This window comes from Pseudopodoces humilis, chromosome 25 (genome assembly GCF_049639895.1).
Source record: "Pseudopodoces humilis isolate 2021_Gansu_Grassland_sample_001 chromosome 25, ASM4963989v1, whole genome shotgun sequence".
NCBI lineage: Eukaryota > Metazoa > Chordata > Aves > Passeriformes > Paridae > Pseudopodoces > Pseudopodoces humilis.
In genome coordinates, this window is record NC_142224.1 from 390,965 (window position 1) to 408,701 (window position 17,737).

General features: G+C 41.4%; 1 protein-coding gene across 2 annotated transcripts in view; it reads left to right on the forward strand.

Annotated features, from left to right (window-relative positions):
- ARHGAP32 (Rho GTPase activating protein 32) overlaps nt 1–17,737 on the forward strand; it is a 238,162-nt gene that overhangs the window by 23,470 nt on the left and 196,955 nt on the right. The window contains exon 1 of one of the 2 annotated variants that reach the window (XM_088066736.1): nt 9,822–9,840. The exons of the other annotated variant lie outside the window; for it this stretch is intronic. The gene's annotated coding sequence lies outside the window, so the exon portion shown is untranslated. Of the gene's footprint in view, nt 1–9,821; nt 9,841–17,737 lie in introns of those variants that run through there. 2 annotated transcript variants of the gene reach the window in all.

Here is a 17,737-nt window from a genome sequence, read left to right on the forward strand (position 1 = left end):
ATTTTTGGTAGCATCTGTGGTGGGGGGGGGGGGAAGTAAAAAACCCCTTTTGCTGTAGTGTGAATGACAAGTCATTGCTATTGTCAGCTCTCAGTGGGTTACTTGCATATAAATAAATTACGGGGGGAGGGGCAAATAATCTTTTGTTAACGTTGCATTCTGTTTCTCGTGGCTGCTATGGCAACAGATGAGCCAGTGCTAGCGTGGAAAAGCTTACTGGCACAGCAGAATGAAGCGATGAATTTAGCATGAGGAAGAAGGGAAGAGCACAAATCCTTCAGCAATGCTGTGAAATGAGTCACCAATTAACCCACAGATGGGGAAGGGCTTCCACATGTATTTACAAATTATTGAAATCAGATTTTGGTGATTATATTTGGAGCAGGAAGAGTGACAGACTGAACTCTGGGGAGCAGTAAATTAGACTGTGTTGTTTGCAGATGATTCGGGCTTTTTTTTCCTCACCTTGAATCCGCTCCTTTGTGTAGCTCCTAAAGGTGGAATTTGCTATTCTGGGTGTTTCTTAAATGGACTCCTCAATGACTGCACCATCACACATTGCTGCGTCTGGACATTGCCAAGAAAAGACAGTGACTGATTTCTGTCCCCTGCCCTTCTAAGATTTTGGGCTGTAAGAGGTGCATTTTCGTTTTTTCCTGCTAGGCTGCATATAAAGGGGGTTAACCCTCCTTTAGAGGATAAATATTTTTAACTCTGCTTTTTTCTTTTAATCTTCAATAGTAGAGAGCACTTCGCAAACACTTCAAAGCTTGGCTGGAGTAGCAGTCTCGGTCATAAATCAGGATTTCGTTGGGAAGGGTAGGTTTTATTGGAATGACTGGAGAATGTCATTTTGTGCCATGCCTTGTCATACTTTGGACTTAATAAATGTGATGAGCACAATTCTACTCCTGGCTGATTCATGACCCCTACTCTTTAAACTCACAAACTTTGGTTGGGTAATTCTGGCATGACTTGTATTATCCTGAGACAGGGATTACTTTGAGCTCTTGGGGAGAATACTTGTCTCAAGTTCCTGGTGAAGCATGGAGTGGGCATTATAATTGCTGCTCAAGTAGGAGTGTTTGTGCTAAGGAGAAAGTTCCAGAGCATGGAACCTTCTCTGCAGAAGCTTCACCTGGAGCTTTAGCATTGTGGATGGCATGTAATGGAAATGGTTCCAGAAGTTAGTAATCGGATTATTTCCTGTCGGTAAATAGTGCCAGACAGTGCAAATTGCACAGCTGTGAAGTTTTTAGCAATACAGGGTTTTCAAAAGCCTGGAGGGAAGGAATATTGGGTATGAGAGAGAGGAGAGGTAGAGGGAGGGCTTTGCCCAAAGTGAGGGAAAGCTTGTAGGGAAGGTCAGTGGAGGATGTTTAGAAGGCTGTGAGAAAGGGGTAGAGGAGTGACAAGAGGCTTTTTTTTTTTATTTTAGTGAAGAGACAAGAACACTTCTGAAAGATTTTTAGCAAGAAAAGTTAGAGATGGATGAAGGATCTTATGTGGAGGGTGTTTTGGCCAGACTAAAGGATAAAAAAAAAAATAAAAATACTGTAGGGAAAATCACTGATGCTATGGCTGATAAAAAAACCTGAAGTGCTGGGGGAGAAGGTAAGAAGCTACAGGAGGCACAAATGTGCCTTGTTCACTGCAGACACAGATTGTAGGGAATAAAGTCTCTGTGTACTCTAGAAGGTCCTTCTGGAGATGCTGTTGGCACTTTAAAAGCTTCAATCTGTATTGTCTCTTTTCAGATTTTGACTTCATTATTTAAGGGGGTTGAACAATGTGTCTTGACTCCTGTCAGAGCTGGCTAAGGGCTTTTCTGGGTTGCTTTGTGTTTTGGTATTTCTGATGCTCCCAGTTGCAGGCAGAAAATTTGCAATGTGTTTTGGTATTTCTGATGCTCCCAGTTGCAGGCAGAAAAATACCTGAGGTTGCTTTGTGAGAGTTGAAACGTTGATTGGAACAGGGTGGCAGAAGAATGAAATGCAGTGAAAAAACAATTTCTATGTATTCTCCAAAACCGAGTAGAGTTGTAAATACTGGGAAATTAAATTGTGCCTCTGCTATGTGCTGTGAGCTTGTTAAAATGAGTCTTCTGTCCCTCCTAGGCAGGGAATGTGTCCTTGCCATCCTACAGGAAAGAAGTTTGCTTTGACAAAGTGAGGGGCTTTGTGGGGCCTTACCTGCCCTGCTTGATTATCAGTCCCTCTGGGGAGAGATGGAGCAAGTCTATAAAGGACTGTTGATTTCCATTTCAGGACAGGCCTTTGCCTTTAGGATGTGGGAAGGAAATACCCCTGGGTCCTTTGCAGCCTAATTCTGCTCGTGGGATAGCCATATTTTGCAAGATTCCTTGGTTTGAGATGTGCTCTGAAGGCTAAGGCTGAAAAGCTTCACTGTAAGTCTTGCCTCAGCTGAGGAAGGAGACCCATCATTTTGCCTGCATCAACTTTGTTAGTCTTGGAAATAATTTTTGTCATTGTTTGAAGCAAAGTCCCATTAAGTAATGTATTTTAAACAGTGCTGCTGTGCCATGATTAATAGTAACACCTCAGATTATTCTTAGCTCACCATTTCCTTTCTCAGCGGCACTTGTAAGAAGTGTATTTCATCCCTAGACACTTTTAAAAAAAATTATTTTCTGCTCCATAAACCAGCACAGTGCTAAATCTGTGATTTGAGCAAGAAAGAGCTTGTTAGAGGTGATGGCAAACTGAAGGTAAATTTTCTTGCCTCTGACAAAGTTGTCTCTTCTCTTGACATCATCATACCATCCCTGCCAAGGCTGGCTTTCTTCCCAGATAACTGAAAAGCAAAATTATTTCTGAAGAGTTAGGATTATGGCTTTGGAAATAATTTAAACTAAATGAAATTGCAGATAGGGATTTAAAAACAAAATCTTTTTGCAGCCTTTGACTCCTCAGTCCCTGTGTATATGGACGTGGGATGTGCTGAATTTGTGCTGCTCTCTCGGTGCAGGACAGCTTTGACTGCCAGAAGAGGGTTAAAACCGTGTATTGAGAGAGTTTAAGTGCTGCAGGAAGTTCACATAGTTACTTACAGTGTGTTTTATTTGGTGAAGTCAGGATTTTGTAATTATTGAGCTGCTAACAATCCTGTGAGATAATAAGGGAGCTGTCTCCAGTCTGGACATGGCAAAGCAAAAGCATAGAGGAGAGAAACTGTAATCATTTTAAGTCATTGGGAAATAAAGCTGCTCAGGGAAGCCTTTCCTGTGCCAAACAAAATTCGAGTCTAGAGCTTGAAATACTGAACAGGGATGCCTGACTTGCAGAATGCTCTTTGTGATGTTACTGTCATTTTCTAGCAAGAATCCTGCTGATGTCGTTACAGTGTTGGTAATAAATTAAACTAGAAAATGTTTATTTCCTCTTTTACAGCCATTTGCACAGAATTTTCTCAGTTCTGATTAACTACTACAAAGTAATCCCCCAGAACAAAAGGCTGGTGATTTGTTTGTTGGTTTGATTGTTTTTTTCCTGGTTGTATTTTTTTTGTTTTTTTTTCTTTTTAACCTGGCTATTTGGAAGTTCAGATGCTGACTCTTTGTACGGTACTTCAGGATTTGGGTATTTCCCTGAGTTTGTTGGTTTGGGTTTTGTTTTTTCTTGATTAGAGTGAAGGGACTGCACTGAAGAAGTTGTTCTGAATTTTGTTCATTTTCACAGCCAACTAAGAACTGTTCTGACTGAGAGAAATCTTCAGCCTTAGCTCTTCTTGTGCCTGGATCTGCTGTAGTACTCGTGTTCGGCTGTTGCAGGATTACCCTCTTTAGTCTGTATTTCCATACTCTAAATCTTTCCCAGCTGCCTGGAATGTGGGTGGACAGCTCAGTACATTTGTTTTTTGTGGAAAGGAAACATCTATTTTTGGCTCCTTGCTGTCTTTGACCTTTAATACTATGAGGGGCAAACTACAGAAATCCCTTTTTGAGCAGTGTACTGTCAGCATTGACAGTTTTTACCTGGCAGTTCCTTAATATGCAGGTATAGCAGCACACCTGGAAGGCCTTAAAAAGCTAGGCAGGGTGAGACATGGCAAAATCCATTTGTCTGAACACGTTTCAAATTGTCTACTAAAGAGAAAGGGTTTGTATGTTGCTCTCCAGAAACTCTTATTTTCCCTGCTCTTTCCAGTGCTCCATTGGGCTTTGTAAATTCTCAGGAATATTTTGTTACTAGTCAGAATGCTTTTTATCTTTATTCTGTATATTTTTCAATGTCTGCAGGTCATGACACTCAAGTGGATGTGGTTTCTGTATTTTTCTTAAACCTTGTGTTCACTAATCAAACATATTTATGTAGTTAAAGTGGGCTTAGACGTGTGATGTCCTTGACATCCCTTTTGGCAATTAAATAGAGGATTCCAAATATCTCCAACTGCCATCAAATATGAAGATACAGGAGACAAAACTTCTCTTACTTCCTGAATGCTAAGAGCGTATCATTAAAAGAAAAGAAAAACGATACAAAGATCAATAAGTAAAATTCCACCTCAGCCCTGCAAATCCCAAAAGGTTTGACCAATGTGTTCCTAGTTCTTGCTAATCATAAGACATGAAATTATCAGATTATGATGATAACTGCTTTGCCCTTTCCCCCCATGTAACTTTAGCTATGAGAAGCCATTGCTGAAATTCTAAAAGAGCATATATTGAATTATATAAAGCATTAATCTTTAAATCTAGCAGATCTATTGAAATTGCTGGGATTATTAGGCTTTTCTGGTAGCACATGTACTCACGTGGATCTGGTGCTCTCAGTTTCCAGGCCTTAAGGGTTGTCCCTGATGTTATCAACTCTGTTTTTGATAGGAGAGTTTCCAGCCAAAGCAGTTTTCAGGCTCTGAAGCTTTAAAAAAAACAAAACAAAAAACCCCAACAAAACAAAAGCTTAAAAGAAGAAAAGAATGAGACCAGTGCTAATTTTTGGTTTCTTACAAGCAGGGCTTTCCTGCAGGGCAGTGGCCTGGGGGTGTTCAGGTGAAATTCTGCATTCCAGAATGCTACAGGAAGCTTTTTTATGGTTTTTGGCAGGTTTTTTGGGTGACTGAATGACTTAGCCTCTTTTTGAAAGGGCAGTTTCATTATTTAGTGTGAATTTTATGCATTTTTGAGTAAGAACACATTCAGCAGTACCTTACTATGCTTCTGAGGTCCAGATGTGTTTGTGCTGCAAAACGGAGGCCATAATGCAAAAAGGGACTTGCAAGAGAAGTGCCTTTCCCAGGGAGAAGAGCAGATTGTTTGAGGTGAAGATATTAATTTCTATTAATTAGAGGGGGAGAAGTCTCTGGGGATTGGTGTGAAACCATGGGTGACACTGATTTGTACAGAGACAACTGCAGGGCCCTTTATAATGAGGAGGAATGACACTGCAACTTTCTGAAGACAATTACATTGCAAATAAACAACTTATGTCAGCTAAGTGGTGTTTATTGCCATAATGGAAATGAATTTCAAGGGCTTGAGGCGCAGAGTGAATGTAGCCCAGCTGAACAATGCATTCCAAGTGAGGTTTTCCTGCTCCAGCCATTCCCAGGCTCCTGATTCCCATGAAGGGGAGTGAGTGCAGTGCTTGTCTGTCAGGTGACACGCTACCAGGTAATTGGGATCCGTTTGCTCAGTGGTGTGTTAAAAACATGCTGGAGGACACTCAAATATTTTGATGCTCTGTGCTGCCATAGAGACTCGGACTGGGAGAGTCCAACACTCTAGTTGAGAGACCTTAATTCAAGCCTGCTTTATTCACTTACCCAAGTTCTCTCTGTTACCCAGACAAACTGCACTTCTCTGACTGTTTCTGTACAGCAGTGATGATAACATGGAGTTGCCTTACTGAGATAAGTGCATATAAAAGGCTGTGCTGCTCCCATGTAGTGTGGAGATAGGGACTGTAACAGGAATTGTCAGCTTTATTTTATTTTTATTGTTCCCACTGACTGTTTCCACAGGCTTGTGGCAGGGGCGGGCTGTGTGCCTGTTACCACTCTGTACTCCCAGAAGTTACGGTTTTCCTTGTGCCATTGTTTTTTTTTTGAGATGCTGTTTCTGCTGCTGTTCTGGAAAACTTTCCCAGGTTGCCTGGATGAGACTGATGAGTTGTGGTTGGAGGGAACATCTCTGCATTAGTGCATGATCAGCATAACTGTAATACAGACAGTAAATCCTCCAAAATATACATCCTTTTGAGAATGCTGCTGATTTCCTCGTGTCCTCACCAGTTGGAAGAAGTGAAAGCTGTATTTTGAAGGAGATTCATCTGGAGTAACCCTGTGTTTGATTTAAAATTGCTGCACTTTACAGAAACCTCTCATTCAACTGATGAGCTCTTTGATACCAGGTGAAATTCTCTTGGAAAAGACAGAATTTTGTTTCCTCCTGGGAATGATTTCATATATCATGCCTGAGGCTTGAAACATCACCCTGATTTTTCTGCAGAAGGCCATACCACCAGTATTATATTTCACCTATGCGTAAAACTTGTTTTGTTCTCTTAAAATCCAGGAAGAAACAGTCAGAAGATCAGAATGGGCATGTTGTCTTATTAAACCTTTCATATGAGTGAGTAGGAGTTGGTTCCAGTTCTTCCCATAATGCCAAGGAATTCAAACTTTTCAGTTTAAATTCAGTTTAAGCTGAATTGAAGATTAGTAATTGGGTCAGGATGCTTGTGGATAACAATGTATCCTTTCAGAGAGAAGCAAACAGTTGTCCAAGCAAAAATAATAATAAAAGTGACCTTTCCTCTGCATTAGCTGCCATGAGAATAAGGGAAGCCTACACAGGGAAAGTTTTGATCCAGAGAGAGGTACTCAGGAAGTTCAGTCATGTCCTGTTGTAGAAGTAGCTCCTGTGATGGATTGGCTGTTTCCTCACTGCGTTTTCAGCAGGTTTTGAATCTTATATGAGCATTTTAAAGCATTTTCTTGAGTCATCACTAGGCTCACAGTCCCCCTTTGTTTATTTTTGAATGAATACCTTGATATGAAGACTCTGGAGCAGGGAGGCATTGGGATTGTCATGGAAACAGGAGCTGCAGCACTGGCTTCCAGCCAGGAGATGTGGTGATTCATGGCTTCAGTGTGGGTGTCTGGAAATGAAATAAGTTCAAATTCTCAGGTGAATCAATGCAATAGTATTTGTGTTTGTGTTTTATTTTCCCCTAGGAGGTGTTCTAAACATCTTCCCCACATACCCTGTTTTATTTCTACCATTTTAAAAGGTAGGAAGGATGTTCCCTAAATACATACTCACCATCTGAGCAGTAAATACAACAGTGTGCAGGGAATACTCACCTGCCTCTTGTTTTCATTTTAGCTTAGCCTTAAATTCAAAAAATGCAAAACCTGTAAGCTGGAATTTGCTAATGTAGCAATTTGATTTAATTCTGGATGAGTTTGGGAACAGGTTTGTGCACTATGCAAGTGAATGTGGTCTCAGTGTAGGACATGAGAATGAGGTAATTGCAGATCAGGGTTTCTAAACATAACCTCAATATCTTTAAATGGTGTTTGTGCCCACACTGAGTCCTGTGTTTTGTTTATATTCATATAAATATAAAATAAGTAATTGCAGGGCACATACACAAGTGTAGATGTGAACAGCAGGATTCTGCTACACATAGTTTGGGGCAGTGCTGGTGCTGAGAATGATTGAGTGGCTCATCTTTGAGAAGTGCAGGAGGTTGGGATCCTTTCAGTGCTATAAATGATATATTTCCAGAGCCTCATCAAATCCCTCAGTTGTACTTTAATAGTACAAAAATTAAGGAATTTTAGCCTCACATTGCATACCCAAGATGCATCTTCAGGGTTCTCTTCTAAATGAAAGCAATTTATGAATGAAGATATTTTATAATGTGTTCATTAGGAAGAGAATCTCTTGCTTATCAGCTTTTATTGGTTTGTTTTTAAGTTGCTGCTGCAGTGGCCAAAGAACTGTGTTGCTCTGTTTTTTGACCTTGGTGGATTTGTGGGAGTGGATGGCTACAATATAAATTTACTTGAGCTTTGGAAAAAATCTTGTGTATCAAAATTTTTCACTGCTGTCTTTGAGTTGAGGGTGCCCTATCAATTCATGAGGAACAAATACTCCTGTCAGTAATTAAGACTATGGAGAGGTGATTTAATAAGTTTTATGAATTTGAGTGCCATATATTGTTATTGATTGTTTTTCTGTTTAAATCTTCAAGTCACAGATAGGGTGACCTTTTCTACCATTTCTTCCTACTTATGCTTTTGCCATCAACTTTGTGGTTTAGATGATCAGTTTTTCCTTTAATAATTTTTGTTTCAGTGGGCTGTGATGTTCCCTGGATATGTTTTTCCTATGATCAGAGCTCATTTTGTTGCTGGATGTGTGGTTTTACCTTCTGTCAGGACTGTTACAAATCCACATCACTGAGCGCTTGGAGTAGTTCTTTCATTAACTATTTGTCAGTGCTCAGGCTTTGATGTCTGGCATTTTGGGTTAACTGCTGCTGAGATCATTTGTCCTGGGGAGGTTTAGCAGGTTTGTGGGTGCTGCTGTGAGTTCCACACCTGTGGTGTATCACTGCTCTTGAAGTTTTAAGTGCCTTCTCCAGCTGTGCATTAATGGGAATATTCATGTTGCCATCCCAGGTGCAGTGGGGCAGAAGGTCCAGCCTGGGTGTCTCTGCTGTGGAGGAACAAGGAGCAGATTTGCATTGCAGCAAAAATGTGATCCAGGAGGGTTTGCTAGGACCAAATTCTCATTTGCTTTCTCATCTTGGAATCTGCTTCCAGCCCTCCCCCTCTGCCTTTTAGTTTTAATAAAGCAAAAGAATAAAGTTGTTCTTTCACACAATTGTTTTGTTGTATTCTGAACCTCATCTTTTTGCAGCATGTGTAACAGAGAGATTAGGTGTGGGGGAGAGGGGAAAAGAAACCTCTGGGGCCCTTGTGGGCTTTAAGAACCAACTCTCAGTATTTCTGAGGTGCCCTAAAATGCCTCTTCTCTAATGTGAGCTGCTCTGTGGGGGTTTTCTTAATCTTCTGTTAAATTAGTGGGACTGTTTTTGTTTGGCTTATTTTGATGTGGTTTTTTTTTTTTCCCATATTTTGCTCTACTGTAGATGTTCTTCATGAGGAGACAAAGCTGTGGAAAAACAGGGAGATGTCCCTCTGCCTCCCTCTTTTTCCTGTGCTGTGTATTGGCGCTTCATTTGGCTGTTGTCTTTTATGAATACTGTGGCTTTTACATCATCATTCTAATTTGGAACGAATGTGGAGGAGGGGAATGAAGTAGTCCTTCCTCAGAGGCATCTTTTGCTGCTGAATTAGTCAGTGCTGTGCTTCTGCCTCACCTGGTGAAACTGCTGGCTCATACCTGCCAGGGTGAATGTCATCTGGCACCCATGGGAAAGGATTAATTTTAGATAATTTAAAGTCAACTCTGTGCCTTTCTTGTTTTACTCAGACTCACCAGGTTGCCCAAAGAAGCTCCTGTAGAAACAGGTCCCATAGAATATCTGACAGCAGCTGAAGGAGTTGTGTCTGGAGGACAGCAGTGTTCTATCCTGACTGCTGAGGAAACAGAATAGCAGCAAAAGCAGCACTTCTATTCCCATCCCTGTAGTCAAATGTGATCAAAACTAATCTGTATTTTTAGTATGAAAATAAATTTGGGATACAAAGTAAAAAAGACACACAAATTATGGCATTTTTTTGTTCTTTCTAGGTATTTGATTAATATGGCTTGTTAAATGCAGACAGACAACAGAGCACGTAATTCTTTTGGAGAAGAGAGCACTTAACTTTCACAGCCAGGACAAAGGGCAGGATTTGGAGGTAACGGAATTGTGTGTCCCTTGATAACCACATTTGACAGCATAGCAGCTGTGCTGGAAGAAACTTCATTTGGACAGGTTCTTCTGCAGAGCTTTGTTTTTCTTTATGCCTTAAGGCCACTGAACCCACCCGATTCAGCTGTTCATACCCTACGTGTAAAGCTTTTTGTACTTAACTTATATAAAACCAAATCAACAACAAAAAAAACCCTGAAATGTAGGCTAGGAATGGATGTGACCTAAATTAGGACTGTTCAGTTGGTTTTGTGTGGGTTTTTTTATTGCTTCAGCCAAGTCTGTACCAGGACCTTGAGTGACCTTTTATGTTGTATGGAGTCCTGAAACTTTTCCCAAAACAGTTCCAGTCACTGGACCAAATTAATGGGGTTACAAAAGTGCCTCCTCTGGTAGGATACATCTGCCCCGATATCCAGTTTAAATACTGGATGGTTGTCATCTCTGGGCTTCCTTAGTAGCTGATGCTGACAAACAAGCACCTCCCCAGGGTGATGAAGCTGACCTGTCTTTAATTTTTGCCTGAGGGTAAGATTAATTCCCCCTGAGCAGTGTGTCAGGGTTTTTCTGCTGACTCTTAATGTAATCTAGAATTGAGTAGTTTACATCTGGATTTCTTACACAAATAGTAATAAGTGTTTAGCATCCCTATATCTCTGTATAGGGTCTGCAGGTAAGCTATAACTTTTTTAACACTACACACAAAAAAACGAAAAAGTTCTGGAAAGGCTACAGGATGTGTATGCTATCAATGCTAATCAGAGCTTAATTTTCTCCCGTGTCTCAGAGGAGAACTTTTACCTTATCTTGAGTTCTGAAAGTCCTTTTTGTCCCTCTTGAGAAGAACTGGGGGGGCTACAGAGACTAGGATATGATTGAAATCTGTGGTGGAATTCTTCTCCTATGCACTGAGATTGTGTTTATTATCCAGTTTTCCAACAGGTAAAGCACAGCAACACATTGCAAACTAGCAAACAGACCCTCTTCCCCCTTTTCTTTCTGTTTCCCCCCCTCTTCCCTTTTTCCTCACCTTCCTCCTCCACTCTCTGTCCTCTCTTTTTTCCCATTTCCACCTATTTTCCTTCTTTTCTCTTCCCCCTTTCCCCTTACCACCCCCTGTTTTTCCTCCCTTTCCACCCCAAAATCCTCTAATTCTCATTCCTGAGCATCCTCTGCTCACCGTGTTGCAGTGAGCAGAGCAAGAGATATTTGGATGCTTTGCACAGGAGCAGCTTTGCAGGAGGGCTGTTCCCTGCTGGAGACTGGCGGGATCGGCCACCTCGCTCCTTGAAACTCACTAAATGCTTTGAAAGTAACCGTGTTTGGTGATTTTTGCTTCTCTGAATCCTGAATACTCCCAGGGAAGCTAGCACAGGGAAATACAGAGGAGGAGTCTCCTCATGAGCCGGGCCTGTTGAGGCAAGAACTTGTTTTGCCTTTAAGCTTAATGCAAAGCTTAGGCAGAGCTGAAGATTAATGGCAGCGGGTGAATGATGAGTGTTCAGTCATTTCTAATGTGTATTACTGTATCTGAGGGGCCAGAGTTCAGCAAAGGTGGCTTTATAACTCCCTTGCTTCTACTGGGCAAGTGAAACAAAGATTAATCACAGGGTTGAACTTTACGTAGTATTTATTTCCCATGCTGGGCTGGGATGCGTTTGTAGTATCAGTGTTTGGTTGTTTGGGGTTTTTCCCTTCAAAATTCAAGATAAAGTTGGACTTTTGGGAGAAAGAGTGAATCTTGTTAGATTTTAAGCTGCAATAGCAGAATTCTTCAGGAGGACCGAAGTGATACTTTACTGCTATTATAGTTGACTCCATTGATTTTACAATGTCTATTCTAGGATTGGGAAGCTGCACATTTTCCTTTGCGCTTCCCTCTAAACAGCTTCTTTTCTTCAAAGGAGTGAGTACATCAGAGAGCTTGAGGCACTTGAGTTACCAGGCAGCTCCTGGTACTAAAAATGGGCAGGGAGCCATGTGTAGTTACTGATAATTCAACTGATACACTTCATGTAGAAAGAAACTCTAAATTGAAGAGTTCAATTCAGCTCTGAACAGGGCAATGCCATTGTTTGTGTTTCTGTATTTAATGGGTGATTATTTATTTCCTGGGAGTACATTTGTGAGGGGGAATGTTTTCAATTTTCCAGTTGCATTTCAGTGATGTGGTCAGTGTGGCTTGTGTTTTGGTTGGGCAAAATACGATGCTTGTTCAGACAAGATAAGCTTGGAAGAGCATGCTGTTTTTCTGGGATGTTCAAAAATGAAGCCACTCTGCCTTCCTTAAATATACCTATAGTATGTTAAAGAGTTAATGGCACTGCTTTTCTGTGTGTCTGTTGTCCAAGTTCTGCAATGGCATCACTGTTACATGGTATGTAAATCTCTGTAGCCCAGAAAAACATGAAAAAATGAGCTGAAGACTCATTTGACTTGGATGAAAAGCATTTATGTCGGTTTCAGTCCAAAGGCTGGTGAGATAAAAATCTTATCTTGGTTGAGTTAAAGGAGTAGCTAGAATTCAGAACAAGCATCACTAGTTTGGTCAACTGTCAGAAAGGCAGAACTCTGATGATTCAAGCTCTGAAGGCCAAGGATGCTTTTTTAATAGCTGCTATCTTTAAAACAAGCTTTTTTCCACGGTGGCTGCTCCTAGAAGGCCAAAATCCCCACACTGTCTTCTGTGGGGTCCTTTAGAAGTGTCACTGTTCTTTACTAAACACCCCTATGACAAGCCCTGTGTTGGAGAGTGGTGGTTGAGTGCACAAATAAGAAACAAGTCAGGAATAGGAGTATTCTTTGTTGTTGAGGGTATGGAATAGCTGCCACCACAGCAGGAAAAAATGGAAACCAAAGAGGAGTAATAGAAAATGGTGATGACAGTGATTGCTGCTGCTGTAAACAATTAATGCTATTCATTTTGGATAAAGCCCAAGCACAGCGTTTTCAAGAAAATGATGACTCTGCCCCACCTTAACTTATACCCCTTACAAGCAACCACAGCAGGTATGTTGTGATGAGCAGTCCTTGGTTCCTATCTCTGGATCCTTTTTTGCTTGCCTTGGGGTTTCTTTTCTTGTTCCAGTGCTGTATTTCTTTCCTGATGTTTTTGTGTTACTGCTCTCAGCTCACTCTGATTTCTTTGGGGTGACACTTTTGCTGTGAGTGGATGTTTGGGGGACACTTCAGACAGCCCATGGTTACTCCCTGTCTAAGAGGGCTGATGTGGAAGCAGAACCAGAAGGTGAACTGCTGGGATGGCTCTGGAGCTTTGGGGAAGATTCTCTCTCATGGTTTGAAGTTGCTGCAAGGAAGGACTGGGAGAATTAGGACATATCTGGGGTCATCCAGCTATTCCTGCCCTGGCTCTTATTGAACCATTCTTTCAGCTTCTCTGCATTTGCCGTGTGCCAGAAGTTCACTTATTTTGTGGAGTGCCAGAGCTTGGTGCCTTTTTGTGCACATCCTCTGGCACTTTCAGGCCCATCCCAGTGGTGTTTTCCCACCTAAGTGTTTCTGTGTTGCTGGTAGGGAGCTCAGTTCAGAGCCACAGAGGTGTGGATGCTTTGGAGCCCAACCCCATACGCTTCTGCAATGCTCTTCTGCTCATACTTTATACTCCACTGGTGAGTTTGGGCTGTGCTTGTGTTTCTCCTCGGATTCATGATGATTTTGGCTGGATGTTGCCTTCTCTTGTTTGAACGAATTCAAAACTTTCTGAACAGCCTTGCAAGGTGGAAGTTTCATCTGCCTTTGCTCCATTTATTAATTTAGTGTGGTGCTGGGAACTCACTCTGCTCTGCAAGGGGCTGTTCTGAATTAAAACAGTTTTCTTGGAAGCCAAAAGCAAAATGGTGCCATTTAACTTGCAGAGAGGCAAAAAAAGTTCTGTCTGGGCTTTAGGAATGACAGTTGCCCAGGGAAAGTTAATACTTCCAAGTACTCTTAACTTTGTTTTTACATCAACAGTGTGTATTTATGCTCTGTCAACTTGAAGTTACATTATTTGAAGTGTGTAAAGTCAGAATGGTGTCATTGCTTTTATAGTCTGTCTCTTCTTCAGTGTCACCTCACTACTTCTTAATTCCATTTCCATCACTCTTTCCACCCCTCATCTCTTTCCTGGCTTGCCAGACAGCGCTGCAGAAGTATCAGACTTGCTTTCCAACTGAAGTCACTGCAGCTTAGCTCACAGCCAGGCTTTGCAGCATTAGTCAGGAGAACTTTGGCAATAGCCTAATGCTGAATTCCAAGGCAGACGTGACTGCCTCCATCGGAGGGATGTGCAGGAGAGAAATCCAATGGTGTTTTTATGCAGGTGTTGATACAGATAAATGCACTGGGAGTTTTTCTTGTATTCCTCCCTTACAAAAAGTTTCACAGGTTTATTCTTCTTTGCTCTACAAACTGCTGTCTTGTCTCAGAAGTTACCAGAGAAATAAAATTTTCCAACAAAGGAGGGATGCAAAGCACAGAAATGCAATTAAAGTAGCAAAACAGAGGTGCTGGGCAAACAGATTTACCCATTTGGTACAGTATAGTTCAAAATCTTGTGGGGTTCTTCTGGTTTTCTTCTGGTTTTCTTTGCCATGTTGTTAGTAAAAGGGATTTTGTGATAACTGACATACAGCAGAGAAAATTCTGTAGCATGGACAAGAGTGCCTGGGGGGCAGAAAAAAGAAAAAAAGAGATGCCTGGATGTAAATGAGTAAGAGTTTATTCTTATGGGGTTTTTTTCTCTCTGGGAATGTCCACATGAGGTTATGAAATAGAGCTTTCTTCTCTTTATTTTCACTACTGGGATTTTGTGTCACATGGGGGGTGGCAGTGGAAGGGGAGGCTGGAAATGGTGGTGTTTTCTTGAGTAATGAAATAGGAGAGAAGAGAATTGAAGACTGGAAATAAGGACAGGTCTCACCAGAGTTAGAGATCTCATTTGAACCTGAACACAATTGTGCTTTATGTCACAGCAAAAAAACCCAAACCCAGCCAAATTCTGAGATATAAGCCTCTACTGCTGCTAAGAAAGCAATTATTAACTGCATTTTTATTAAAGGGAAGTTGAGTTTTTCAGTGTATGAAATCACATTCTGTCCTTGTGCTAAGTTTGAGACACCATAAAAACCTTTAGCTTGGAATTGTGTTGGAGACATTATTATATAGAGCCAATATACAGTGTGTTTTTGGGTTTTTTTTGTTGTTTTTGTTCTGAAATTTGAACTGAAAAATGGGTTTCTGACTTACTTTAACTTTGGAAATTGCCCTGCTTTATTTTTTATTTTTTTTTAGCATGCCAGTTCATGTATTAAATTGAAATCTGTACAAATTACAGTTAATTATAGTCAGCTCAGAGTGAGGTTTAAAATAGGTTACATGCTATTTGGAATAAAATGGGCTGAAAATGATTAAATCTGTTTGGCCAACCAAACATTCTATTCCGAGGTGTTAGATCCTGCCCTGGTTATTGCTCTCCCATCTTCCTCCTGTCTGCCATGGTGGGTCTGGTGGCTGGGCAATAAAATAACAAGATTCCTTGGAAGGAAAGAAGTAGGGTGTGAGACCATTGAACTTCTTCTCTAACAGGAGAGGCTGAAAAGGTTTCTCACTCCTATTCATTTGAGACTAACCAGAATTATTCCTCAATGTTGTCACGTTATCCAAATACCAAGGGGAAAGACATGCTGTTCACTGAAATAGAAAACAGCTATCACTAAACTTACTAAATGCCTTTTTTCCCCCCCTTGGAATTGCATTTTGGGTCCTGACTTTCAGGGGACATTTGCTGTCCCCCCTGTTTGGAAGGGATTGTGGCAGAGCTGCCCAGTGAGTCAGCAGGGGTTGGTTTAACCCTGTCTCAGCACAGCACTGCCAGCTCTGTCATGGGTTTGTTTACGGATGATACACAGTCCATGGCTGCTTGTTGTCCTTCAGTTGAATTAGTGCTTTATGCCAGTTTTTATTATTCTGACTGCTACTGAATTAATTACATTAAAACAACTTCACCAGTGACCTTGAGCAAAAGTTATTTCCAGCAGCGCATCTTCCTGCATTTATGTAGTGACTTAATGAATGCCTGCACACTTCCACTGTTCAGCTATTGTTCCACATTCCTGTGTGCATGTCCTTGATGGGAGCTAATTATTAGTTTAATTGTATGCGGGAATATTTATGCATTACATTTTTTTGAGTATTACTGTACTAGGTACTTGTAAAATCTGCCAATAAAAACACAAGATTTAAAAGGGCATGTGCAGTAGGGACTGACCTGCAGGTACAACTGGAAAGCTTTCTGGAGAGCAAATTACTTTGAAAATAACTGTGGACCTGAGCTTAGTTATTCTGCTTCCTGACCAAGTGCAGCTGCAGTATAAGTAGAAGAGGTTTTATTCTTTACCTTGCACAGACCTGGGTGCTTTGTAAACCCAGCTGTTTTTTTCCTCATGTTCTCTACATCACTGACTCAAATTTCTGTGTAATTGGTTAACAGACTGTTCAGCCAACTTCTGTGCTCAGGTAAGGCTGAGACTAGAAGGCTGCCCTCAGTGAGTGGCACAGCCCTGGCAGATCCTGGGGGATCTGATGTGGGTGGGGAGGTGAAGCCGCAGTTGTGCAGACTTGGTTTTGTCAGTAAAGGAAGGAGCAGATTTGACCTTGGGCAGCTTTCAGGAGCTGTGTTGTTGGGCAAGAGGCTGTTTGTGTAGAGTTATTTTGAAGGATAAAACTGGATGAAACTCTGTTCTTTCCTAAGAGGTACTTTCTAATAGAGGTTGAGATGCACATGGAGGAACCTGAGGAACACCCCCCACACCCCAGCCTTTCACTCCTGGCTGATAGGAGGCTGATCCAGTGTGGGAGGCCTTGAGCTTCTGACTGGAGAGGGTAAAATTTCTCCCAGGCACCAGCACCAGAAATGCATTATGAACGTTTATCAGACTTGTCCATCCAGGGCAGGGGGGCTGGTTTTGATGTATGTCAAATCACAGAGGAAGTTTGGCTTTTAGTTAAAGTTATGTCTGCCCTTTAATGATTTGGAGAACTCTGCATCACAAAAAGTAAAACATTGGAACATTGAGGTAATTCATTATACTTTAAGTTTTGTTGAAAACTTGCCAACAAAGTGCATTTCTTTTCCTCTGCTGAGATCACATTCTGCTCTGAACTACCAGAGCTCCAGGAATGTTTGGACAGTGCTCTCAGGGACAGAGTGGGATTATTGAGATGTCTGGACAGGGCCAGGAGCTGAACTCAGTGGTCCTTGTGGGTCCCTTCCAAGTAGGATAATCCATGATTCTGTGAAAATGGGGAATGCATTCCATACTCACCACAGCTGTAGAGCACTTTTAGTTCCTAACCAGAGGCTCCCTACCCTCCAGCTGACTGAGCTGCCAGTGTTTCCCTGTCTTTCCAGTAGCACTGTTGTGTTTCCTATGGATCATCACTTACCAAGCTAAGCCTGGAGAAAAAAGAAGGCTTGCCATAGGAACCAGCTCAGGTAATGAGGTAGCTGATGATATCATCCTATTAGAGCTTCAAAAAAATTGATTATTAAAAATTTCCTCTCCTTGAATATTTCAGCCTGTGGCCTTTCTTTTTACCTTGTCTCTTTTGCAGCTGTAGTTTAGCAGGATCTCTGAGGAAACAAAAGCAATCAGAACATTTCAGGTTTGAATTTATGCCAATGCTAAATCTATTGAGGTTCTTTCAACACAACAGGACTCTCAAGTGTGGGATTGAGCTTTGTCCCACTCTAAACCCGTGAGGTGCTTTCTGTGAATTTGCTCAGGGGCTGCATTATGGGTCCATTAGCCACAGATCTGCAGTTTTGCAAGCGGAGAACAAAAATGTATAGCCCCTGTTTACTTTATGGAAAGGTCAAGAGG